Source organism: Nanorana parkeri, unplaced genomic scaffold (assembly GCF_000935625.1).
Source record: "Nanorana parkeri isolate BGI_ZX_2015 unplaced genomic scaffold, ASM93562v1 scaffold88, whole genome shotgun sequence".
NCBI classification, from domain to species: Eukaryota; Metazoa; Chordata; class Amphibia; order Anura; family Dicroglossidae; genus Nanorana; species Nanorana parkeri.
In genome coordinates this window covers 1,394,483-1,410,761 of record NW_017306356.1, presented here as the reverse complement: position 1 = coordinate 1,410,761, position 16,279 = coordinate 1,394,483, and the positions used below count along the sequence as shown (strand labels likewise).

General features: G+C 40.1%; 1 protein-coding gene across 1 annotated transcript in view; it reads right to left on the bottom strand.

Moving 5' to 3' along the window:
- Positions 1–16,279, bottom strand: part of ZCCHC7 (zinc finger CCHC-type containing 7) — a 160,305-nt gene that overhangs the window by 44,183 nt on the left and 99,843 nt on the right. The window lies entirely within an intron of this gene.

Sequence of the window (16,279 nt, the reverse complement as noted above, 5' to 3'; positions counted from 1 at the left end):
CTTGGATAGGACATTGGCCTTGGGACCTCTGAGGTTAACTGCCCAAAAAAAACACCCAAAAGTCATTCACTGAATGTCAAATTAAGATGTCACATTCCAGAAACCAAATCTACTCAATTGTTTAGTATTACATGTTCGAGAAAACTGCGTTCTGGGTTATCAAAAAGTGGACTAGTCTTTCACAGACATTATTTTGGGTATGACATATAGCATTAAATTAAATGCAAAGGTAGTATATTCTACAGACTCCTTGTAGACTTATAGACAACAAACTTCTTGGGAAAAAACACAGACCTCAATATATATTTACAATCTATGCCCTAATAGTAATAGTGCACCAACAGTAATTCCATTGTGATTAGGTGTATTTAGCTTTATAAAAGCATCTATTTTTAGAAGAAGACAGCAGCAAATAAAGAGTGCCAAACAATAAAAAAGATGAACAGAAAGATACATACATATTCAGTAAATGATATTCATAGTAGAAATATTATCAAAATATATATCCGTGCATAAAGGAGGAATCAAATGATATAATCAGGATTAGCTCCAGTCTGGAGAGGTGGCACCATACATATACCTGCACATAAAAGCAATGAGCAACAATAACCAACATCTAAGACAGATAATAAGCAAATACATAAATGCTTATTTAACAGCTGATTTTATCTTTTTTTTTTGCTTAACATTTATTGCTAAAGCAACCAAGCATGTGTGGGTGTTCCTTGCTTTGTACCTAAACACAAACGGTATAATGAGTATATAAACTATATAAATCACTGTATTGATTATTAATAATTATTGTATGATGGAAAACTGTTATATATATATATATATACATACATAGATTATTATGACCACCCCATCAGTACTTTGTTGGGCCACCTTTTGCCTTCAATACTGCGGCGATTCTGCTTGGCATTGACTCTGCAAACAGCAATCAGCCATAACATTATGACCACCCACCTAATTTTGAGTAGGACCCCCTTTTACCACCAAAACAGCCCCCACTAGACCTGTCGGTATGCTGTGGTATGTGCCACTAAGCCATCAGTAGCAGATCCTACAAGTTATGTGTGTTGCGAAATGGGGCCTCTATGGATTGGACTTCAGCGCATTCCCAAAGATGCTCGATCTGATTGAGATCTGGAGAATTTGAACTTTGAACTTGTTGATGTGTTCTTCAAACCATTCTTGAAGCATTTTATCAGTGTGCCAGGGTGCATTATCCTGCTGAAAGACCACAGTCATCAGAGAATACTGTTTCTGTGTTCTTGGTCAGCAACAATGTATAGGTAGGTGCTACATGTCAAAATAACATCCAAATGAATGGCAGGACCCAAGGTTTCCCAGCAGAACATTACACTGCCTTTGCTGGCTTGCTTTCTTCCAATAATGCATTTTGGTGTCATTTCTTCCCTAGGTAAGCAACACACAAGCACCCAGCCATCTACATGATCCAAAAGAAAACATGATTTGTCAGACCAAGCCACCTTCTTCCATGGTCCATCTCTGATGCTCCCATGCCAATTGTAGGCGCTTTGGACAGTGAACACAGGTCAGTATAGGCACCCTGACCAGTCTGCGGCTGCGCAACCCCATACGCAACAAACTGTGATGCAGCGTGACACCTTTCGATCGGAATCAGCATTAACTGTTTCAGCAATTTGAGCTACAGTAGCTCTTTAATTGGATCTGACTACATGGGCCAGCCTCCGCTCCCCATGTGCATCAATGAGCCTTGGCCGCCAATGACCCTGTTGCCAGTTCCCCCGTTTTCCTTCCCTGAACCACTTTTGGTAGGTCTTGAGAACAGCATACTGGGAACATTCCACAAGAGCTGCAGTTTTGGAGTTGCTTTGACCCAGTCGTCTAACCATCACAATTTGGCCATTGTCAAAGTCGCTCAAATTTTTTTCTGCTTCCAACACATCAAGTTCAAGGACAAAATGTTCACTTGCTGCCTAATATATCCCACCCACTTCCAGGTGCCATGGTAACAATATAATCAATGTTATTCACTTCACCTCTCAGTGGTCATAATATTATGGCTAGTCAGTGTATAAATAGAACACTGTAGTAAAATTACACAACAGTTCCTGTTATTTATTTGAATGCAATGCAATTTAGTTACATCCCATATTACATCACATAAAATGTCAGGGTACTCCCAAGCAAGGGCAATTTAGAAAGATCAGTGACTATTGTTAATAAAATACAAAAGACTCTAGTACATCATTTTAAAATTGCCATAAACATATATTGGCAAATAAAGCATCTACGCTTAAATGGCACCCCAGTGCACACATACAAAAAGTCAAAGTATACCTGAATTATAAAACATCACAATCTATAGATAATGAATAGTGCTTTGTTTACTTTTTAGAAACATAGTCTAAATGTTCTGGCTTATTACTCCCAAGTAAAGTATTTGTCATCAGAGGCGTAGAGCTATTGCTTGGCCAATGGCCAAAACAATAATACATAGATTGTTCAATAGCAGATGTGATAACATTAGACCATTTAGACTAGATTATCTGAGGTCTGATTTGTGTTTGTTTGCAGTAGGAATCCCTTTTGTTTAAATGCTAAACTGCAGGTAAATTACTATATACACAGGTCAAATACATATAAGTTTTACCTGCCAAAATATTCAATAGTATTTTTTGAATCTGCCTAGGCTGGAAATCAAAATTAGCTTAAAAAAAACAATTAACCCTCTTTACGGTAGAGTAGGAATGGAGCCAATATTGAGACCAGGACCAAACACCCTAAAAATAATAACTTGCCCTGTGTATGAAAGTCCCAGGTTTTCTGGCACAGGCTTTGAAACATAAGACTGCTTTAGAGAGCAATGCAACATTTCAAATATATTAGCATTTAATTCTAAAGTGGAACTAGACTCCTGAGCCCAAATGAAAAGTCATGTTACTAATGTTCTTGTTTGTTGGTGATGTTGTTATACCCCATGTAATTACTATGTCATGGTTGGTGCAGAATGATGCACTACATGTGGAAACATGGACTATTTTACCTACCCACAGCTGTGGTATGCTAAGGAGTGGCAATTTTCTGAATTCTTCCACTCTAAAACACAGTTTTAATATTTTCCTAAAATTAGTATGTAATATGGCCAGTTGAGATAAAATATTGTAATTAAGTTTTTCTAGCTTAGATTAGGGGGAAGTAGTCATTTAAAGAAAACATGGGGGATTGTAGCTAGTAACTTGTCACATTCAACTGCACTTGTTGAAGACATTTTGCAGCTTAACCAAGGAGCTTGGGTGTCAGGAACATACCCTAGCATTGCTAGTCACATGTGTAACTCCAGTAACCTTAATTCAGTCACCAGGAAATGTGTCTAGGCAGAGGTTGGTTGTCCAACAACAAGAGCTGTGAAAGTATATGGAATCACCATGTTCTAATTACTAGGGGGTTGTATTGCTGATGATCTAATAACATTTTTAGTTGCCTGGCTGTCTATACTTTCAAAACTGTCAAATTTACTCATCAAGAACAAGCATGCAGCAAACACAGTCACGGTCCCTGAACTGTACATTTGATCCACATCAGTGACTCAAAGTATTGAGTATTCAGAAGGTGGTCAGGAATGGCCATCTACAAATTTCATTCTTTACTAAATGCAATGCAGAATATTAAAATAATCTACTTGCTTGCCTTGCAATGTATTTCCTACCACTTTGTTTGTGTCCCAGAGACAAGGGTCACTTGTACAAATAGAGCCATTCTCCTGGGTGGGGACACAGACAGCAATGAGTTGAATTAAAAAAAGTATATAAAAAGCATCAGGAAGAAAGCCTCAGACTGATGTTTTGTCTAGTAATAGTGCTGTATTAAATTTTGCATTCAGAAAAAATACAACGCTTTTTGGGGGCTTCAAAGGGGCCCTCCTTTTCAGATCTTATCAACTACTGAAATGTTCATATCTTTTATAGTACCGTTAATCTTGGGGTAGATTCAAAAGTGCTGCTATAGCCTACTACAGGTGTTCTAATCTTTGGCTTCAGATACATTTTATGTTTTAGAGTAGAGGTTAGGCCTTGAAGGCATATTTTAGGGCTAGGTTAAAGTCCATCTAAAGCCTCTAGCTCTTTCCTTTCAGAGTGATAAAAAAGGCATTTCCAGGGTAAAGTGTCATGTTAAATTGCTTAGCAATTTACCTTCCTTTACCTACACACCTTATTATAATTTACATCTTTCTTAATGGTAAATGCAGCTGGGAAGCCAGATTTCTTGTGCACTTTAGAAAACAGACTGTGCAGGGCTTTCATATCTTTTACCTGAACGCCAGCAAATACAGCAATGTTCTGTCAATTTAAAGGAATATGGGTAGAGCTAGGCATGGCTATTCAATTATAGGGCTTTCAATGATGCCAGCATCTAAGCAGCTACAGCAACCAGCCTAGCAAAGAAAGTGACTATCCAATGGTTTCTGCTGGCAGGGTCAACAAGTATTTACAAAATGTTGCAGGGAGTACTAGAACAGAGAGCCCTGTCTTCTTTTTATAGCCAGCCTTCATCACATATGTGATTTATAGTTTCATAGTCCTACTTTAAGTTAAGCAAAGGACTTACCCTGCTCTCTTCATAACCTTAAAGTGTATTCCCCCATTTGCAGCCAAACTAGGATAACACCTACTTTATATACGTTACATGTTTCCATTCACATTGCATAATTTAAAAAAAAACAAAAAAAAAAACTGCTGCTTCTGCTTTTTAGTGCATTTTTCTTGCTTAAAACTCGTACTTGGCTTCCCCCTATGTAATGTTATGGAGGGGGCTGTGGGAAGTTGTGTTTGCTCTAATTATCCTATTTGTGCTGACAGATTTCATTGTCAGTTGTAAACTAGACTTGAACACTGTCTGCCATAACATAGGGTTAAAGATCTAGAAGCAGTGTGTGTTAATGAGCGGAAGCTCATTGGACCCCTAGTTTTGGGGGACAGGCTCCCTTTTTAAACTGTTCAGAATAGCTTGCAGTCTGTATAACGGCTTCCTCCAAAGACATAATATACAAAAAATATTTTCAGGTATGCTGTTTGAGTGGGAAAACATGTAGTGGGCTGGAATTGTCATCCCCAAAACTCCCCAGATAACCCTATTGACCATCTCCCGGGACCATATACCTTGATCTCCTAGACACTACTTTTCATTTTCATTCCTGTGATGGGTTGTTGAACTTTGCCTCCTGATTTGTATAGAAAACTTAACAGTCTACCTGCAAAATACTTAAGAAAAATATGTAAAAATATTTAGCTATGTGGAGCCTCTGGGTCATTTTATGGATACACAGGCCTTCCAATTCCTCAATTCTAGCTAGACCCACATAGACTTGAATCACAAGACTGAACCTGTTTGGGTAAGGTAGAATGTGGTTCCCTGCATCACACACACTTTCCCTCTTTATGCTAGCCCCTCTTCTCTCTTTTGGTTTTCTTGGCTTCTTTCCGTTCCTGAAGATGTGAGTTAGTAATTGACCCTTTAGTTTAGCACTTTATAATGGCTTGGAGAAACAGCTTATTGTCATCCATGAATGTAATATAGTCTGGCTTTTGGTATTCCTCTAATGTATGTAACTCCACTGTTTTGTTTTTTAAAAAAAACCCATAATAAACCTTTATTCATTAAACATATAGTGGGGGTCTTCTTCTTAAATGTGACTGGAAAAAAATACACTTTACGTGTTATGGGTTCATTTTCAGGGCTAGGTTAAATGTTAGGGTTATAAAATGTGTTAATATTCAGGGTTTAGGCAGAGTTTATTGGCCTATTCACACATTTCCAGCACATGCTTTGCAGCACACCAAAACACATGGTAAGGAGCTACCATGGACTGCGGTGCTTGGCGTTTCCAATAATTATGCATGTCTGTTGTCAGCTCATTCATTTTAATGGGCTGCCTAAATGCAATGCATGTTTACCCACAAGAAAAATAGTGTAGCTGCGCAATGCACCAGAATGCCATACCCTTAGGGTGATGGCAAGGGTAGGATTAAGCACTAGATTCAGACCAGGTTTTGGTTAAGGTTAGGGAGAAATGTTTTACATTTTCTACTTTATTACTGCCACTGAAAACCAATATCAAAGCATATTTTTTTTAATAAATTACTTTTAGTAGACAACAAAAAGGCAAACTAACAGTAATTTTTTTTTATACCAAGTGCACTGGACACTGTGTGCTACAATGTATCAATCAGTTACATGTTAGTCATTCTATCATAATCATCTTTAAAATGGGAATGAATGGGTTGCCGCACACATTTCTACAGGGACAAATGTATTCTGGTACATTCCCAGAAAATGTTACCTTAAAATGGTTTTAGTTCACTACTTTTTATAATAGAAGCCAATGTTAATTTAGGATGTTCAGCAGGATAACCAGTCAGCTTATGGTGTGAAACTAAACTAATAAAATCCTTAGCTGTTCCAAATATTATGTATGTGATTGTTACTTAAAAGGCATAACATTTTATGGTCACTGAGATGCTGCTAAGATGCGGAAGTGCTCAGGAAAAACCTTCAGAATAGGCCCTCTATTGTGTACCCAGTGATGTAGCTTCTAACATTTGCACATATTACACAGACATTACATGTTGTATTAAAGCTGGACGTTAGGTGAAAATGGGAGGAATTTAATTACTGAAGTGTGATTTTTCTGCTGCCCCACCACCCACCGAAATGTTTTAATATCAAATCAACTCGTAACACAGCAGAAGAGGTCCTTTGGTATTCATAAAATAATCTCACAAAAGAAACTGCCACAGCAGAAGAAACAAGGGGCCTTGAGATGCACTTTGTGCACCCATATTGAATTTTATCAGGTGCTAATTATTGTTTTACGAGTTAAAAACAGCTTAGTGCATCTGTTGTTTAATTCCCACTTCCCCATTCTCAAATGTGAACATCAAAGAAAATAAAACACTCAATCTTAAACAGCCCCTGACAGCAGACCGAGACTCAAGTGCTCAATAGGCAGGGCCCTTGCCACCAGTTCTTGTGTTTCCACAACAGTGAGCAAACACAAAAACATTACTAAGCGGCCTTGCCTCCTTTTCAGCTCCTCTTGGCCAGTTGTCTGCCTTGTACCAAAGAGAACTCTTGTACACAACCCTTCTGGGGACATAGCACCGGAGAAAGGATTAGCTGCACTAACATGCTAGTATTTGCAATAAGTAAAGGGAGGGAATGGCATTAAAAAAAAAAATAATCTACTACAGTATTTGATATATGAATAACCAAAATGTATGAGCTGACAAGAGTCTCGCAACAAGCGTGTGTGCTCCCTAGGAGAAAATGTTGCTGTGATGAGTGACAGGGCTTTCAGGAAATATGTTCACAATCACAGACAGGGAAGGCCATGACCTAGATCGTTTAAGAGCTTGTCTTGTCAAATTATCAAAAGCTCCTTCCTTTCCTGAATAAAAAGGGTGACATAAGTGAGTGTCAGGAAGCTGTGGGCTGACAAGCCAAGCATACAATAACAGGACGTCACATACTTGGCAAAACACCGCCACTGCTGGCGGCAAATCTTAATGAGAGCACGGCTGGCCCAGGAGACTCGAGTCCCTGCTGGCACAGCAACTCATCTCACAGAGAAAATGCTTCAGCTCCCAGTCAGTTATGCTCTGACACGATGCCTACAATTACTAAACACAACTTTTTAACAAAATCCTCTGGTGTTTTGTCAAAGCCGCTTGCTGTTACAGCCTTCCCATTACAAGGCCTTGCTAGAAAGCAAATGCTTTATTAACACTAGCAATATTCAAAACATTCTTACGCAGGAGAACAGTACCAAAACAATGTTCAGATTCAAGTTTCAGTAATGGGGGTCACAGGTGAAGAATATTAGCTGAGCGAGCATGAAAGCCTTTTCCTTCAAATGTCATTTTTTTTTTAACTTAATGTACTCATTTTACAGAAAGAAGCATGGTCTCATAAAATGGCTAATTTCCCTTAAAAATACAGACATAATAACATATAAATAGTTGACAAACTGTTGATCAGCTGTCCAACATTTATATGTCATTTCAGGACTTCAGCAGACTTTAAAAAGATGCCAAAAGATGGCAACCAGTCGATACTGCCAAAGGCCATTTCCGTGAGTTTGTTTCAAAATAAGGTAAAACTGGGAAACGCTGCCTTTGTCATGATCACTTTCAGAGTTAAAAAAAAGATTTACTGCACTTCCATTATTATTTTACATGTTTATTGCTGTGCATCTTTTTTTTAAGCATGTATTTCTTTATTAGGTTTCAAAAAAGAGTATACAAAAATATACTGTGCATCTTTTAAAGCAATAAACCCTGGAGCTGCGCCAATATGCACTGATGTCATATTGCATGCAACAGTCTGCCTGTAGTGTGACCTCACCTTGTTTGCGACAGTTAAAGGAATTCATAACTGGCAGCATAAAACACATTGAAAATGTAAAATTAATAATGATATATTACAAAATGGTCTGTGTAGCAATATTATAAAATAAGATTTTGAAGAACACGGAGTTATTCGCTTACTATGGCTTCGCTCTAGTCTGGTTCTACAGGATTTCAGAAAAGCTAAATCAGGCTTTTTATTCCAAGTGATGGGATGCGTTTTTCGTCACTGTGTCATCAAGCAAAGGCAGACAGGAAACAATTTGCAGCCTTCTGGTTCAAAGCGTTGTAGAAGGAAATTTGGAGAGGGGGAAAAAGACCAATCCTGAATTTGATCTAAAATAAGGCACAATACAAACACCCATAAGAACTATGGGTCCAGGACTTCATCAGGGAAAAAGGGCATCTGCGGGTAGAGGTATACATAGTATTTTTGCAACACATTGTTACATTTATAAAGAATTTACTCTAGAAAACCATCTATATGGAGTCTTCTCCTTACAATCAGATCTAGGGCCTGCAATATCACAAATTCTCTTTCAACCACTTTTTATGGAAACGTACAAAACAGTAGTACATCTAAAAATGATTTACATATTGTTCCTTGAGGTAAATTAGAAAGCGGTATGAAAGGTTCATCAATATTATAGTTATACATAGTTTGCTGCATCAAATGTTTCAACAAGATACCAAAATGTGAATTTAAAATGGCATAAAAAACACCTTCCATGAATGTCGAATGTATTTACATTCAGCTGCCGTCTGCGGAATCTTGCCACTTGCAGCTGTCATTCCCTGGCTGAAGCTATTCAAGATCCATGTGTTTACAATACAATTATTTAAAAAAAATAGGGCTGGTACTGATTAAAATTTTCGTGTTCGATTAATCGAATTTTTAAAAATCGATTAATTTCCATTAATTATAACGCACATACAGATCCAACTACATTTGTCTATACACATACAGCACAGCAATGAAGTAATAAAATAAACTAGGATCACACTAATCCAGCAGGTTATTAATCTCACGTGCCCCACCCCGCTTGAGTGGGGCAACTCAGAATATTAAAGTGCTGTATTAGTTTATTACTTCATTGCTGTGCTGTATGTGTATAAGCCAATGCTGAACCAGGATTTCCCCTCCTGGTCTAGTGAGGCATTGGTGATGTAGCCAGGGTCTTACCAGGTCCCGCTGGGAAAGCTACATCACCGATGCCTTCCAGGGAGATCTAGTTTCTAAACTGCAAGAACCTGTGAGATTATGGGGAAAACAAAGATGACTTTATTGTTGTGTGGTGCATGTGGGGGATCAGGCATATGATGTTTGTCTCTCATCTCTTGCATTCACTAACCCCTCCCATGATTGGATGATATCTCACAATAAGTATTGCTAACCTTATTGCTTTTAAATAATAGTTTGCAATAACGTAGTTAGGTATATTGAAGGGACAGGTGTGTGTGTGTGTGTGTGTGTGTGTGTGTGTGTGTGTGTGTGTGTATAAATAGCTTACAACAGCATACCTAGCAAAGGCTGTCACAGCTGTTATAAGTAATCAACTGTGCTGACAGGTATGAAGTGCAGACACCCAGAAATGCCAGGCACATACCTGCAGCAGATTTCAGTATCTTCTTCACATGATTGTTAGGTTGTATAATTGGCCAAAGCTTCAGTGCTTCCTCTTAAGGATAAAGTTGCCAGCCCCTCCATCCTTGCACATTCCCATCGGCCAGTGAGGCAATCACAGTGATGGGTGCATTAAAATATTTGGGGGCAAGAAATCAATAGCTCTGTCGGCTAACGAAGGGAAGGGGGGAGGAGTCTGGTAACGTCACAGACATCAACGTCACCCGACTCCTCCCCCCTTCCCTTCGTTAGCCGACTGAGCCACTTGAGGAAGGGGGAGGAGTCCGTTGACGTCACCGGATTTCCGCCGGAACTCCCGGAAGCCGGCGGAGAAGTGAGTACCGATCAAAAGAATTTTAATAGATAAAAAAAAACAAAAAACGATTAAATCGAGGAATTAATCGTTAATTTCCGCAGCCCTAAAAAAAAAAGAAAAAGATCGGGGGAAAAAAAAGTCATTTTCGGTTTCAGCCTGACAAATTCTGCTGCGGGAGGTGTGTTGCCGTGCTATTCATTTCAATGGCACTCCAAATGCACCTCCCACCCACAGTGTGATCGCCTGCACTGGAACGCACAGTACCGCAATGCTGTGTGTCCCAGTGCAGTGTGATTGCAAAAAAATTGTGCATGCAAGTTTATTCTGAAGTAAACTGTATGTTTGTAACACTGCATTTGTGTATTTAATTATAAATTAAGGATGGTATTGGTTTTGTTTTTTATCCGATTAATCGAAAACAATAATCGGCCAACTAATAGATCATGGAAATAATCATTAGTTGCAGCCCTAAAAACCATATAAAAAAGACAAAAGATGAAAGTTCCTTTGCTGGCCCCGAGGTTAGAAATTACTGCTTTATTACTACCTGGAAGCTGGGGTTTAAAGCTAAAATTCCCTTTACATAGTTACAGATAGTTTATTAAATGAAATGGAAACCCAATCCGAAAATCTCATATATGATATTACATGTTTATGTAGCTACAAAAGTTATTTTAAGCATTAATTAATCTGCAGTTTTAATTAAAATAATACCTGGCAATCCTACCATTAGGGTGTTTATTTAGGCACTTCCTGTTACAGGTTAACAACACTCCGTCCCGGTCTTTCAAATGTGCTTCTGTGTTGTCACTCTGTCACATGGAATCTGATGATGACTACAAGTCGCAGCTTCAACATAGACATGTCACCAGAAGGAAACCAGCTATGTGAAATGCCATGCAACCATCAAGAAAATGAGCGCATATAAACAGGAAGTTTATGTGCAAAAGAGGCTGCAGGAGATCAGCAGTACTGAGATACAAAAAGTATTTTACTACCAAAATACTAAAAAATGCTTTTGCAAACTGAATACCATTCAATTAGTATATATATACATATACATATACACCTTCTAAGTGCAATTCTATAATACTATACAATTATTTTGAATACTAAATATATGAAAGCCATAGAATAACTTATGCCAGCTACAGTATGTTAGTAATCAGCCGGAACATCAGTTGAGATCCTGTCTGACATTCATATCAAAGAACTTACTCAACACAAGGCTGGCAGAAGATTTACCATCGGCAAATAAGTCAACACTAATTATAATGCTATTGATTTTATTTCTGAACTTTAAAACAGGCGAATTCTTCTCCAATGTAAAATGCTATGGTGCAAAACCTTTTAAATCAATTTTTGCCTAGTTATCTTCATTATAGCAATGCAGTTCTAATTAGCTTGCAATGGTTCCTTCAAGAGGTCTGGCAGCACATTTCTGTGTACACAGGTTGCAGTGAAGTGTATTTTCTCATATACCTATCTTAGACATACTGTAATTGCTGCTACAATAGAGGATACACCATGTTACAGCTGGATTTATTTAAATGTTTAATGTGGACCTTTATTAAAAAAGTCTATATTTGCTATATTATAGAGAATATATAGAAAAAATTGATTTTTCTACATGTAAAATCCTTTTCTTGGAGTACATCTCAGAACAGTGGAGGATAATGTAAGAGCAATGCGCTATGCAGTTACCTTCAGGTGAATGGACACTGACAAATCAAAGCTGTAAGGACAGCCCTGTATAACCTCCCGCTCCCAGCATGCCTTCGGTTTTGTAGTAAGCAATACAAGAGAGTATCACAGAAAACGGAGAGGAAGGACCTTTGTCCTGTGATATACTCCAAAAGGAGTATATCACTTTTGGAGCATATCGTATATTTATTGAAAACCCAACAAGGAACAAAAAAAAGGCCCAAGAATTAAAAAGGGATGCCTGGAGAACTTTAATCCTCATCAGATACCAGCTTCAGTTGTAGAGGTTCATCGGGTAAAACTTCACAAACGTGTAAACCGAGGACCAGTTGGCAGCCTTGCAGAGGGCTGATGCTGAAAAGCCCAAGAAGCATTTACACTTCTAGTGTGCCTTTACCAGAAAAGGGGGAAATTGTCCCTTAAGGACATAGGTTAAAATGATGATTTGTCTAACCCACCTAGCGACTGTGGACCAAGACAACTGCTGAACCTTGCAGGAGCCTTTGAAAAACAAGGAGTCAGATTAACGAAAAGAGGCTGTAGCTGGGAGATACTCTCAAAAAGCACATACCACATCTAAACAATGGAGAGAAATCTCTTTAGGATGTTTGGGGTAGGACACAAAGATGCCAAGACAATGTCCTGGTTAAGGTGGAAAGAGGAAACCACCTTGGGAAGAAAGGAGTTAAACAAAGCCAGCTTAATATCCCTAAAAGGCTTAGAAAGCAGCCTCTGCAGCCAACAGAACTAGGTTAAGAATCCATTGAGTCAACACAGAGCACATTGGGGGGGAGGCAATGTGGGCGACCCCCTGTACAAAGGCCTTTACTAGGAAGTGAGAAGCACACAGCCTCTAAAACAGTGGTTCTCAACCTGTGTAACCTCAGGACCCCCATTTGTCCTTGGTCATTAAGTCGCGACCCAAGTCAAACTGCAATGGAACGCACGGTATTGCAGTACCAAATGTTCCGGTGTGGGCTCCCACACCAGAACATCCAGTAGGTGCGATTGCGTGGTGCAGTGCATTAGGCTGGGTTCACACCTAGGCGTATCGAATATGCGTGTTTGTCGCGCATTTTACCGCGATTCGCAGTAAAAAACGTGCAAAAAACGCGCGTTTCCGAGGGCTACCTGGCTGTATCCCAATGGATACGCGTGGCAAATACGCCCCAAGGAAGCTCCTGTACTTCTTTGGGCGTAGGGCATTTTGCAGCGTGTTCCTACGCACTGTAAAACGCCCAGGTGGGAACCATGCCCATAGGCAATCATTGGTTTTCACATGTTGAGCGTTTTACTGAGCGTAGGAACGCCCTGTAAAACGCCCAGTTGTGAACCCAGCCTTAATCGCATGAGACTGTGTGATTAACGCATTGCTTGTACAGCTCCATTGCATGTCTTGTAGAGGTCTCGAGAGCCAGAATGTGACGTCACTCCGTTCTAGACACCGGTACAGGACATGCGAGGGAGCTCTAAGCAATGCATGTATGGATGGAGCTCCCTCACGGCCGTACCCTCAGCCGACCCCACCTCAAGCTGATATTTTGAATGGCTGCTTGGCGCAAGAACTGACTGTGTTGTGCTAGAAAGAGGCTGAGGAGCCTCTTACCTAGAAAAGTAGAGGGGTCGTGACCCACTTTTGGATCACGACCCACCAGTTGAGAACCAATTTGGCATACTGAGGATCTCTAGAGGGAGAAAAGAATTGATCAGGTTAAACTGACCCCATGGAGTCACATGTGCTTCCACTGTGAAAGCTGGAGGGTCTCTGGTCCTGACAACAAACTGTTGTTGAACCTGGAAACAATAAAGTCTGTGTGATGTGAAGTTCTGCTTAAGCCTATCAGGTCTGCCTCTCTGAGTTGCATGACTTTTGGTGCCTCCCTGATGATTGATATAAGCCACCACCAAGGTGTTGTCCAAATGAATCCTGGCCGACTGCCTCGCAACTAAGGGGACCAGTGTTCAAGGGACAACCAAACTGCCCTGAGTTCCAGAAAGTTGATCTGCAGCTCAGTTTTCTCTGATGACCAAGTCCCCTGTACTGAGAAGGTAACCAGGACTCCTCCGCAGTCTGACAGACTGGCATCCAATGTAAGCACCTTGCAGATCCTGGTCTTGGCCTGGTCTTGCTTGGCAGGTAAATGGTGCAATCTGGAGATTGAGCCTGTTTGTCCCATGAAGCCAGAATGTTGAGCTACAATGGTCAGGAGTGAAACTGAGCATATGGGAATGCCTTGAAGGAAACAACCCTTAAGCTCAGAACCCTAATGCAAAGTGAATAGTTGGGTGATCCCTGGACCACAGGGCCCGTATGTGGGAGCAGAGAGACTGATGTTTTCTGGGGGAAAAACCCTGGCCGGGGGTTATGTCTACGACTAGTAATTTAGGATCCATCCGAAATGTCTGCACAGTCTGCAGCATCTGATGGACTTGTCGGCCAAAGACTTACACTGACTGTTCCCTGAGCAAAACCTTAGTAAATTTAGTAAATGTCCTCCTTTGACCCAAAAGAGAACTATAGCCAAAAAAGGTTTGGACGTAGTTCTCTTTTAATTATTACATTTTAGTATATTCTTTGGAAAAGCGATGCTAAAGTTCAATTTCTTTCAATCTCAAATGAACAGAGAAAACAATAAAATCCTGACAGAGGTTCTAAAAGTTCACCACTCTACTATAAAAAAAAGTTTTTTTCTGTTTCACTTTTGACATGGGAGAGGCAGGGTGAATTTCACTTATTTCCCGACTCCTCTCACATCATTCAAATACAAAGGCAGTAAGTAGATATTAGGGATGCACCGATACCAATACTAGTATCGGTATTGGTGCAGATACTGGGCATGTTCACAAGTACTCGTGAAAAATGCCCGCGATACCGCTGCTTGAAATTTTTAAATAGATTCAGCTGCCTGAGGTTGTGTGCTTCCTGGGGACCTCAGGCAGCCTAGTGCAACCTCACAGCGGCTGTCTTTGACAGCACCGGTCTAGCTGCACATCTCCTCCTCCATCCCGCTGCCCACAGAGACTGGCACAGCCCTGGACACAGCCGCTACACACCAACCGGTACAGCCCTGGAGAGCCCCACTTGCACCCCTTGGGTGACCACGCACAGCCCTATGTGAGCAACACAGAGTATGTAGCTTCATATTATTCTGCATTGCTGTATAATGGATTGCTGAGATTTGTGGTCCCTCTACAGCTCGCAGTCAGTGGCAGAACTACCAGGGTCACAGCGGTTGCAGCTTGGACTGGGCCCTGGCACTCCACCAATGTACTAAAATCATTAGTCTTTATTGTTTTAGAAAAAATGTCACATGACACTTTTAAAAAAGTATCGGTAATTGGTAACGGCGAGTACTTGAGGAACAGTACTATTAACCATTCCCTGGGATCTTGCTGGAACGATCATGACATCAGCCTCTGCTGTGCAGAACCCAGGTATAAGATAAGTATGTTTACCAACATTCTTCCTTGATATTTTTTGCACTTCAAAGCAGAAGTAAATCACCAAAGCAAATGCTACTTTTTGGCCCCCAATAGCTTTTTGCCATAAAGTTCATGCATGCAAAGCATATTTGCACATTATGGCACACCTACCCAGCAAAGTGATCCCTTTTAGTGCTGTGATGTCCGCTCTCCCCTGATCTGGGTTTGGAGTCTACAGCAATCTTAGTTGGCTGGGCCAATATGACGTGACTCCTGTGCATGCAAATTGTAGTTACTTTCTCCCAGAACTGGATCATACTAGTATTTGTACACTGGGCATGTATGACTCAGTGTACACTTTTACAATTAAGTGAAAGGTCCACTTTAAAGAAACATTAACAGGGTTATTCACAAAAGGGTGAAGAGTTTGGAGAAGGCAGGAGAAGTGAACAATCTAGGACAACATAGCTGAGCTGGAAAGTGAGCTGAATTGGAGAATGTTTCCAAATTAGCTAGTTTGGCCTTAATTGTTCACTTCTCCTGCCTTCTCCAGACCCTTCACCCTTTTGTGAATAACCCTGTAAGTTTATCTTCACAACCTCTAGGTCTAAGGTCCACTTTAAAGAAGCAATATGTCTATCTTTACAACGTCTATTGCTTGCTGCATTAAGTTAACTGCCAAACAAGAGGTGCACTTTACCAAAAAAAAAACAACCCAAAAAACAATGAAATAGATGTGGAAAAGAAACCAATAAAAAAGATTGCCGTGTAAACAGAAGCACTCTGTCAGCGACATGAATAGAAACTATGCTACAAAGG